This window comes from Poecilia reticulata, chromosome 15 (assembly GCF_904066995.2).
Source record: "Poecilia reticulata chromosome 15, P_reticulata-male-v2, whole genome shotgun sequence".
In the NCBI taxonomy this organism is placed as follows: Eukaryota; Metazoa; Chordata; class Actinopteri; order Cyprinodontiformes; family Poeciliidae; genus Poecilia; species Poecilia reticulata.
This window is the reverse complement of record NC_088844.1, coordinates 3,377,450-3,387,848: the sequence shown is the minus strand read 5'-3', so window position 1 is coordinate 3,387,848 and position 10,399 is coordinate 3,377,450. Positions and strand designations below refer to the sequence as shown.

At 38.7% G+C, this 10,399-nt stretch overlaps 1 long non-coding RNA gene across 1 annotated transcript; it reads left to right on the top strand.

Moving 5' to 3' along the window:
* Window positions 1–1,926: 1,926 nt before the first annotated feature.
* On the top strand, window positions 1,927–3,243 carry LOC145555066 (uncharacterized). The gene is made up of 2 exons (XR_014091140.1): window positions 1,927–1,991; window positions 2,738–3,243. It is a non-coding gene; the product is annotated as an uncharacterized LOC145555066 (long non-coding RNA).
* The last annotated feature ends 7,156 nt before the right edge of the window (window positions 3,244–10,399 follow it).

Below are 10,399 nucleotides of genomic sequence, written 5' to 3'. Positions count from 1 at the left end.
TGATGTCAAGACTACTTAAATGATTGGAGGAATTCATGTCTGCACAAGCATTTTTCAGTGTCATAGTACCCCCAAGAATTTAAAACTACTTTATATATAAATCCATCCATCCTTTATCTTGACACCCTTGTCCCTCGGTGGGGTCAGGGGGGTTGCTGGTGCCTATCTCTAGCTAACGTACCGGGTGAGGGGCGGGGTCACTCTGGACAGGTTGCCAGTCTGTCGCAGGGCAACACAGAGACACACAGGACATGCACACACACTCTCACACCTAGGGGCAATTTAGACAGACCAATTAACCTGACAGTCATGTTTTTGGACATGTGGGAGGAAACTGGAGTACCCGGAGAAAACCCACCATGCACAGGGAGAACATGCAGAAAGACCGGGGCCGGGAATATATATATATATATATATATATATATATATATATATATATATAGGGCTGTGTGTGTGTGTGTGGATCAGAAGGAGGGGTAACCCAGGGTGACAAAAACAGACGCAGTCAGGAATCGGCTTGCTTCACCTCTGAAGAATCAACTGTGAAAGCTTTTTTTTTCTTGTATCCTTCAAAAGCCACAAGGAAAAGAGTAAAAATGAATAAAGTGTAGGAAAATTTTGAATCTTCAGAAGAGCAATGAGCTGAATATCTGTCAAGTCATATTACTGAAATTCCTGCTTTGTTTGAATTTTGCTTAAATTTTGATCTAAAACTCACACTGTATTGTTGTAAAAAAACAAAATAAATACCTTTGAGATTTTTTGACATTTCTGTTAACCTCTGTAGACAGCAGGCTAAAGGACATCATGTAAACCGTGCTCAAAAAGTGCCAGCAGCAGATTTACCTCCAGCTAAGGAAAAGTCACCTGGATGTGACACATCCCCTCCTCCGTACCATCCTCATCTGTCATCCAGAAATCCTGCTGACCTTCTGCTCTCCAGTCTGCAGCGGTGTGACTCTCAGGAGGTCAGCGGAGCCAAAGTGTCCAGGCTGATCAAACCGCTGTCCAGTCTTCACAGAAAATTCATTCACACACTTTATCACAATGGAAATCATGGAGGAATGTTTTTTAAAGTGCTTTATTTATGGGAGATGAGATTGCACTTTTATTTAATATCTAGAAAAATAAGAAGTCAAGTAAAATTGGACAAAATCTAAGGGATTAGATTAGGAGAAATGATGACTGGATAAAATGTTCATAAAACTTTATTTACATTGTGATTATCAAAACAGTGCTGTACAGAAAGTTACATTTTATGTCAGACCATAAGTCTAAATATAACTTATGTTCAAGGACGAAAGACGCAAAAAAAAGAAAGGCTTTTGTTGAGGACAGGAAATTAAAAAGAAATGAAATAGGGCAATGAGCGCAAAGGAGAATAATAAAATGTAGTTTGTTTATGGTTTTGTACCACAGAGTCATTCTGCCCTCCAGAGGCGTCAGATGTTACTGCAGCTGCCTCACAGGGTAACCGCTGTGTCTATAAGAGACGCCACTGTGTGCTTATTGAGCTGACAAACCTAAGCTGACAGTTACAGGTTGTTAATGCCACAGAAGATGAGAGACATGGGAATTTACTAATTAACAGCAAAGATTTTATGAAAACCTCCCCAGGAAATACTGCAGCTTCCTAATGTACAGAGACTATGGGGCTCGAGTCACCAAACTGTGGCTGAGTCTGTTTACACCACAAACATTTAATGTGGTTGCATTAAAGATCAGGAGATGAAGAATAACAATAGTGGATCAGGGATGAACTTCATGTTGGCAAAAATTAATATAAATGAGCAAATTATTCTGATGACGGTTGATACATCTATATCCCTATGGTCTTACATCTTTAATAATAATAACAATAATAACAACAAATGTTTGTTGGTATAGAATACATTTTAAACAATAATATTCATTTAAAAATGTATATTTTTAAAATTAAATATTTGTAAAATGAAGCCATTCCACAATTTTTAATAATTAAATGTGTAAAGGTAGGATGATTTTAATATATAAAATAAATACTTATATTAGGAAAACCTTTAATGATATTATTTTTCACAACGTCTTATAATCATGAAATGTTTATGGTAACATTGCTGAATATCTTTGAATAATAATAATTCTGATAATACCAATTTTAGTAGATCATTTATAAATATAATTTGTAAAGCAATTACTGTAAATTTGTCAGTGAAATTAAACAAACTTATAATTAAAGCTATAGAAATTCAAAAATATGTTAAAAGCCTTGGGAAAAAAGTAATTATGTAATAATTAAAATTATGATAAGATATAATAAATCCCCTGACAGGTTAATTTTATTTTTTTCATGTATTCAATGAGACATGCATGGTTCTAAGAACAGTGAAAAACCTGGTTACAGTGGTCTGATTCTCACACAAAGCAAGTTAAAACTACTACATAAAAATAAATGTAAACGTCAATGCACTCTTTATGTTTAGCTATTAAATAAATATGTGAATTCATTCCTCTGGATAGGTTTAGAGCGTTAGAGTCATGCACACAAACACACACACACACACACACACACACACACACACACACACACACACACTCAAAACTTCACACACACTCCTGCTGTTCTCTGATCCAAAAGGTAAACTTTGATTTGAAAATGCTTCTGACAAAATAACACATCACATCAAAACACTCTAAAGAAAGTCAATTTGTGTGATTTTCTTCTCTTTTTTTACCCATTCCTTCTCCTCTGTTCCAGATCGATTTGTTTCTTTGAAGATGGATTGTGAGAAGAAAACAGAACAGCTCAATCCATCATTCTGTCTGCCTGAGGCCCTGCGCCATGAACAATATATTACTGGTGGTATCTGAAAGCACCCGCGGGACACCGGCGCAGTTCAAAGCCGTAGCCACAAACAAACAGAATGGAACCACGCGACTTATTCCACATCATTCACTCCACTTCTTCAGTGTCACGCCAATTAGGATCAGAGAGAGGCAGCAGTTTCAACACCTTTATCTGACAATCTAGACTCAAAACAAGACGTGACATTTGGCAGCATCCATGAACTGCTGCCGGACACTTTTCTGCTGCTTCACCAGAGGAGCCCAGAAACATGCAGAAGAAGGTCGGAGAAGAAGAACAGCCGGGGTTCGTTGGCTCTATGAATTCAGACTCTGGTGTGAAGACAGGGATGTTTAATGCTTTTATTTGGAATCTATGCATTCGAAACATGAATAATAATAAAAAATGTTTGAAGTGTCGTTTTGCTTAATTTCAGTTCTCCTGCGGTCTTAAGAGATGGAGCTTTTTACCCTGTGTCTCACTGACACCCTGTTCAATTTTACCAGGGTTTGTGCGTGTGTGTGTGTGCGTGTGTAGGGGTGTGTGTGTGTGTGTGTGTGTGTGCGTGTGTATGCATGTGCGTGTGTGTGCGGGTGTGTGGGTGTGCGTGTGTGTGTGGTTTCTGGAACTGATAGTCTGACAGAACACTCCCACCCTGCTCCTTGCAGATGTCCGACCATGACATCTGCCGCGCTCCTCCAGAGCACCATCCTAAGACTATAAGGGTTATTTATTAGTTTGCTTTAGTTGAAGTATTTCAAATCACATGAAAAAAGCCTGATGGTCAAAAAACATCCATCCATCCATTTTCTTGCACCCTTGTCCCTCAGTGGGGTCGGGAGGGTTGCTGGTGTCTATCTTCAGCTAACGTTCCGGGCGAGAGGCAGGGGTCACCCTGGACAGGTCGCCAGTCTGTCACAGGGCAACACAGAGACACACAGGACACACAACCATGCACACACACACACTCACACCTAGGGGCAATTTGGAGAGACCAATTAACCTGACAGTCATGTTTTTTTTTGGACTGTGGGAGGAAACCGGAGTACCCGGAGAAAACCCACCATGCACAGGGAGAACATGGAGACTCCATGCAGAAAGACCCCAGGCCGGGAATCGAACCCAGAACCTTCTTGCTGCAAGGCAACAGCTCTACCAACTGCTCCACTGTGCAGTCCGGTCAAAAAACAATAAATTCTAAATAAGGACCTTTTCCTATTGCCAATTAGTAGGCATTCAATAGCCTGGTGGTCAAAAGCTCAAAATAGGGGCAACAATAACCTAATGAATACAAAAAATATTTTTTGTATTAAAAATTTGGACCAATCTTAATTTGGAAATCTGTGAAAAAGAAAAACTTAAAAACTGGTATTGCCAATCATTGTGGCAACAATGTCAATCTTGCTTCTGACATGACTGGAAATGAGTTTTTTACAATGGAGAGATTAACCTCTAGTAATCTACTACTACTAATCTACTAAAATTGTAGAACAACCGATTTGAGTTCTGGTCACTATATCAACAGGATTTAAGCTCAGACTTTCACTAGGCCACTCCTAAGTCTTGAGTTTTTAAGGCATTCAGACTTAGACTTACCCAGTGTGCTTAATGATTGTCAGAGAGACTATATATACCACCTTCTGTCAAATTTTAATCTGAGTTTGATGGATTAATTGACATTAATTGATATCAACCCCCCCGCCCCCCTGCCCCACATCCGATAACCTGATACCCCCATATATATGTAACATATATTACATATATATGTAACATATATATTATGTTACATATATATGTAACACCCTTCTGGGTGCAAGCGACAGAAGGGTCCCTTGCACCCTTCTGTCAAATTTTAATCGGAGTTTGATGTGAATAAATAAATATAAACGAATAAATATACTATATTCTAAACCATGTTGAATTAGACTAGGAATATTGTAACTAATGGTTTTAAACATATTATATTCATGATACACAGTGCTGGAATTAATTGTCTCTAACTCTTGTCCCATAAGAGGCAGGGTAACCATGATCTTTCTTCTGTCTGTCTCCAAGGAGGAGGAGGGGGGAGAGTCTTGCCGTGTGTGTATCTGATCTCTGAGCCAGCATACGGTGAAACCTACCTCGTACTATTTCACAGAATATGATATATCCTATAACTAGGTAAGAGAGGCTGACCTCTGACTCTGCAGCCGGTGATGCCCACGTCAGGATACATTAGGCAATCCTTCTGAAGGAAAAATCAAACTCTTTAACAGGATATAATATAACCTATAGCTAGCCAACAGCCGGTGTTGCCCACCTCATGCTCTTAAACAGAAGAGTGGCTGACCTCTGACCCTGCTAAACTCTTAGATTTTTTTTCTGACATTTACTAGTGTGATACATTTCAATACATGTTTCTCATCTGTAATTGTATTTCTTAAGAATATGTGACAGGTAGTAAACAGACCTACATGAGGCTACTCAAATTTAAGTTTTAGTTTTCTGCAGTTAAAGTGAAAGACAACTCTAACACAGTGGTTCTTAAACTGGATTCGATCGAACTCCAGGGGTTCGGTGAGTCGGTCTCAGGGGTTCGGCGGAACTTCTGCCACGGAGGTAAAGACACACTTGTGTAAAGTCGTGATGACGCCCCACTTTGCCATCACTTGCTACGTTACATTGATTAGCCAATCAGTGCTGCGGAGGAGCCCTGATTGAAGGATCCACTCTCAGCATGGATTTGAGCTTTTATCTTTAATTACTTCAGCAAAGCTCACAGTTTTTACCACATTCTATAGTCTAAATCTGCTCCTTAGTCGCATCGTTTCGGGGTTGGTACTGCCTCTAGTGGTGTGGGGGTGGTAACACAGCTAATATAATTACATTACTAAATCAGAATACCGCAAAGTATTTTGTGTGTCGGGGTGGAGCAGGAGTGGTTGGGGGCTTAGAATAAGAAGGGTTCGGTGAATGCGCATATGCAACTGGGGGGTTCGGTACCTCAAAAAAGGTTAAGAACCACTGCTCTAACATCACTGCCTTTCCAGAATTTGTCCTCACTTCATTGTGAATGCAACTTTGCTTCAGTTTTTTTTCCTGTTGTTGAATCAATACTGATCTTCTCAGTGCTTCATGCTTTCTCCAAAATAGTAAAGGTTGGTTTAAATACATTTGAAACTTATAGATTTTTTTTCTGTAAAACTTGCTAGTGTGATACATTTCAGTAAAAGTTCCTCATCTGTAAATTTTATTTCTTAAGAATATGTGACAGGGACTAAACAGGCCCATGTTAGGCTACTAATATTTATCTTTCAGTTTTCCCCAAAGATAAAGTTTTTTACAGTGCACAGCCACGCACCAAGAGTTGCTCCAACATGGTAAATTGTTTTGTTACCTTTAAAATTATCTACAGCTTTTGTCTCTGACTTATACAGTTTGTTTTTTTCGCCTTAATGATTCTTTCCCTCCATCTGTTATCTTACATGCTTAAGTGTGTTCACTAACAAAATATAGTACACCCTTAGTTGTTAAGGTTCCAATACTAAGAACTTATAAATGATCAATGTGAACCATCAGTCTGTATTAAAATATTTAGTACAATTTGTATTTTTATTTAGATTTGATGTTTTCATGTGAGCACTTGGATTTCTATCGATTTATTGAATGATGCTCTGTGTAAATATTTATCAAACTGAATGGTCATTCAGGTTTTATATAGTTTTTTTTCTCTTCATTTAATGCTTGTTGCAGAAATTCAAATATATGCTGGCTATCGACCAACAATTCAATCAGTGAATCTTTGCTTTTTTTCTCAAGTAGCCCCTCTCACGAAGACTTACATCTTCTGACACCAGGAACAACTTATAATAACATTAACTAAGTTAGCTGTTGGTACACTTACCTAAAGAATACAACTTGCTCGCTACACAACCAGGCTCCAAGAGTTGGTCAAAACATGGTAAATTGTTTTGTTACCTTTAAAATTATCTACAACTTTTTTCCTTGGTCCTAATGATGCTATCTGTTCAATAATGTTCACTAACAGACAGTACACCTCTTGTTATTGATAAGCTTATAAATGATCAATGTGAAGCATCAGTATGCGTTCAAGAAGATCATATCAGTCAGATTTCGTAAAATATCATGATACTCAAAGTAATCAAAATTATAGTTCACATAATTATAGTTTCAGGGAGCTTCGGCTGTATGAAAGGAATGATTGAAATATACCTTGAAAATATTCTATTTGCAGAATCCTGATAATAAAACTTCAATTGTGAACTGAATAACTAGATTGCAATTAGACACAAAAGAATCAACTGTTAATTAGTAATCATACTATGGAAATGACTTGCAAGATCTGAACAAACAAGAAACTTGACTACCTCAAGGGATTTCACTTGTAATGAACCGTCTGACTTTCTTTAGTCCACTAAATTTAATCTTACCAAATTGTTGCCGTAGAGCAAACAGGTACTGAGCTTGAAGCGGGTCAGATGCCTCCAGCCGTCTGCTAAAGCTGGACTCCAGCCTTCCTCACTGTAAAATAAAACATTCTGCTTAATAAAAGAGTTCAAGTGAATATCACTTAATTCTCATCAACTTGTTGTTTGTACTCATCTTAAACAAGTGGCAGGAACTTTTGGATTTAAAAAAAAAAAAAAGATGCTTTACAAGTGAATCTATTTAAGTTGAGTCTCCAACAACTAGATCAAAATAAAAAGTAAACTATTTGAAAGTAGTGAGGATTTTGGGTGGTAAATGTTTCACATTTTAACACACAGACATTACTCCATTTCTACTCAAGCAAACCGAGAGGTTTTGAACAGTACAACTGTCATGTAATGACATGTAGTAAATATATTGCTGCTGCTGTAAGCATAAAGTAAAATAAATTATGCATTAAATAATATTTTGGAAGAGTTTAAGAATATTGTTTGTCAAAATCACACAATGTAACTACACTTGTCTTTTACATGTTGCAGTTATTGAATCTTTTGAGACAATTGGTTTGCATAAATTTAAGTAACTACAACCTATTTTCCTGCTCCACATACTTGGCTAGCAATGTTCCAGTTTGCTTCCCAGTCTGAACTTCTGGACAATGTCTTGATTCAGTCAAATCTTCTATCCTGTATCTCCTGTACTCTGATATTCTACAGAATTCTTTCTGTGAAAGCTTTGCTAGATGGTCTTCTTCATTGTATGAATGCAGTATCTGGTTTCTCTTACTTTAACCCGCCCAACTTGCACCTGATTGGCATGTTAGCCTTTCGCTTCCCTCCCAGTGAGGCGGTGCTTCACAAAACAAACTGTTTCTCAAATTGTTGATCTCCCTCAGAAGATGAGAAGACATGGTGACTGAGTTTTAGACACTAGTTGACAGCTCATGCAGCTTTTTACTAAATGGCAGTCCTAAAAGTATATATCTTTAAACTATGAATAAATACGCACAATTTCATAATTATTTGATCCAGCGGTTATAGAAGTTTGATAATAATGCAATTCAGGGATTGTTGTTTCTTAATGTCAGTGTTTCTGCTACTGGAGTGAGACAGTAAGAAGACAAGGAATAGGGTTAAACGAGGATTTAGAAATAAAAATACAAAGATGATAGTTGTATTTACTAGGAGAAAGATTATGGCTAGTTATCAGGACAGAATGAGACCCGTAAAACTGTTGGGTCCATACGATCCCAAGGAGAGAACCAGTCATTTGCTCCAACAATTTATTACCCTTTAGGAACTATGTCTGGACACAATGAGCAGGAACATCACAACATCCTCATATCAGATATTTTTCATTCTTATATTAGTGATTTAAAACTATTTCTAATTTTTGATACCATACGACAGAAAGCAAAGTTGTGCATGAATGTAAATCCCATGACCACTTCCTTTCTCTTCCTTTGCTAAGAGGGCTAGTTAGCTCTGGTTAGCTTATGTTAATCTTTAGTTTTTTCTATTTTTATTCCTAAGTTGTTTGTCACAACCATGATGTGTCAACACCATAACTGACAATTTACAAAACTTTGATGAAATTTTGTGAAATAAAAGCTTAATTTTGGTTTACTGTAGAGATTTCATTAACCTGATGAGCTACAATATCAGAAGAGCCGATGACATTTTTTTATTACTGAAACATAAAATTTACTCATCTTTAAGATGACTAGAACAAGACTCATTGCGTACACTGATGGCGATCAGTGTACGCAGCTGTAAAATTTATAAATTTGTTATAAAAGTATTGCTGATTACACTTTAAAAATTATGTAACTTTGTTATTAAAGCTAAAATGTAATCAGTAATACTTTTATAACAAATTTATGTCAGATCATGATTTCTTGGTTAATGTCAAGTTGTCATAACAAAGACATCACGTAATGTCAGCTTTGAATTAAAAGTATAATTTACCGAATGATGCTTTATGACAGCAGTCATAAATATTCACAAAGACTTATTCATGTTCATGAGAGGTGTTATGTTTATGACGGTGTTATGACAGTCTTATTCGCAACCCGTCAATTTAAGTGTTACCCTATATTGTTACTAAACATTGGAGAAAGACTTCCGTACGGCTTCAAGACGATTCTGGTCCACCATCCGGCGTCTCAGGAGGGGGAAGCAGTGCAGCACCAACACTGTTTATAGTGGGGATGGTGTGCTGCTGACCTCAACTCGGGACGTTGTGGGCCGGTTGGCGGAATACTTCGAAGACCTCCTCAATCCCACCAACATGTCTTCTGTTGAGGAAGCTGAACCTGGGTACTCTGGGTTGGGCTCTCCAGTCTCTGGGGACGAGGTCACCGAGGTGGTCAAAAAGCTCCTCGGTGGCAGGGCCCCGGGGGTGGATGAGATCCGCCCGGAGTTCCTTAAGGCTCTGGATGTTGTAGGGTTGTGTTGGCTCACACGACTCTGCAATATTGCATGGGCATTGGGGGCAGTTCCCCTGGATTGGCAGACTGGGGTGGTCGTCCCTCTGTTCAAAAAGGGGGACCAGAAGGTGTGCTCCAATTACAGAGGGGTCACACTCTTAAGCCTCCCTGGTAAGGTCTATTCAGGGGTCCTGGAGAGGAGGGGCCATCGGATAGTCGAACCTCGGATTCAGGAAGGGCAGTGTAGTTTTCGTCCTGGTTGTGAAACACTGGACCAGCTCTACACCCTCAGCAGGGTCCTGGAGGGTGCACGGGAGTTCACCCAACCAGTCTACATGTGTTTTGTGGACTTGGAGAAGGCTTTCGATCGTGTCCCCAGGGGCAGAAAATGGATGGATGGATGGTTACTAAACATGAGTTTGATAAAAACTTTGTGACTATTACATACATGTTTTTGGAAATATGATCTGAGTGACAAGGCTGGCACAGTTCCAGCAGCAGCTGTCACTGGTGAGTAATGAATGAAGCATTGAGTAATGAACCTTTGGGCAAAGCAAAGGGCTGGAAAGCTTCATTGCTTCCACTCTATCCTTGTCCAATCATCTGTGCTGGGCCGACTGTCCACGTCCCAGGAATCTGCACTGAGCGCGTTAGTTCTCACTCCTTCGTCCTGGAGCTCATCTGTCTCTGTCACCCACCAACTCAGTTCTCCTGCT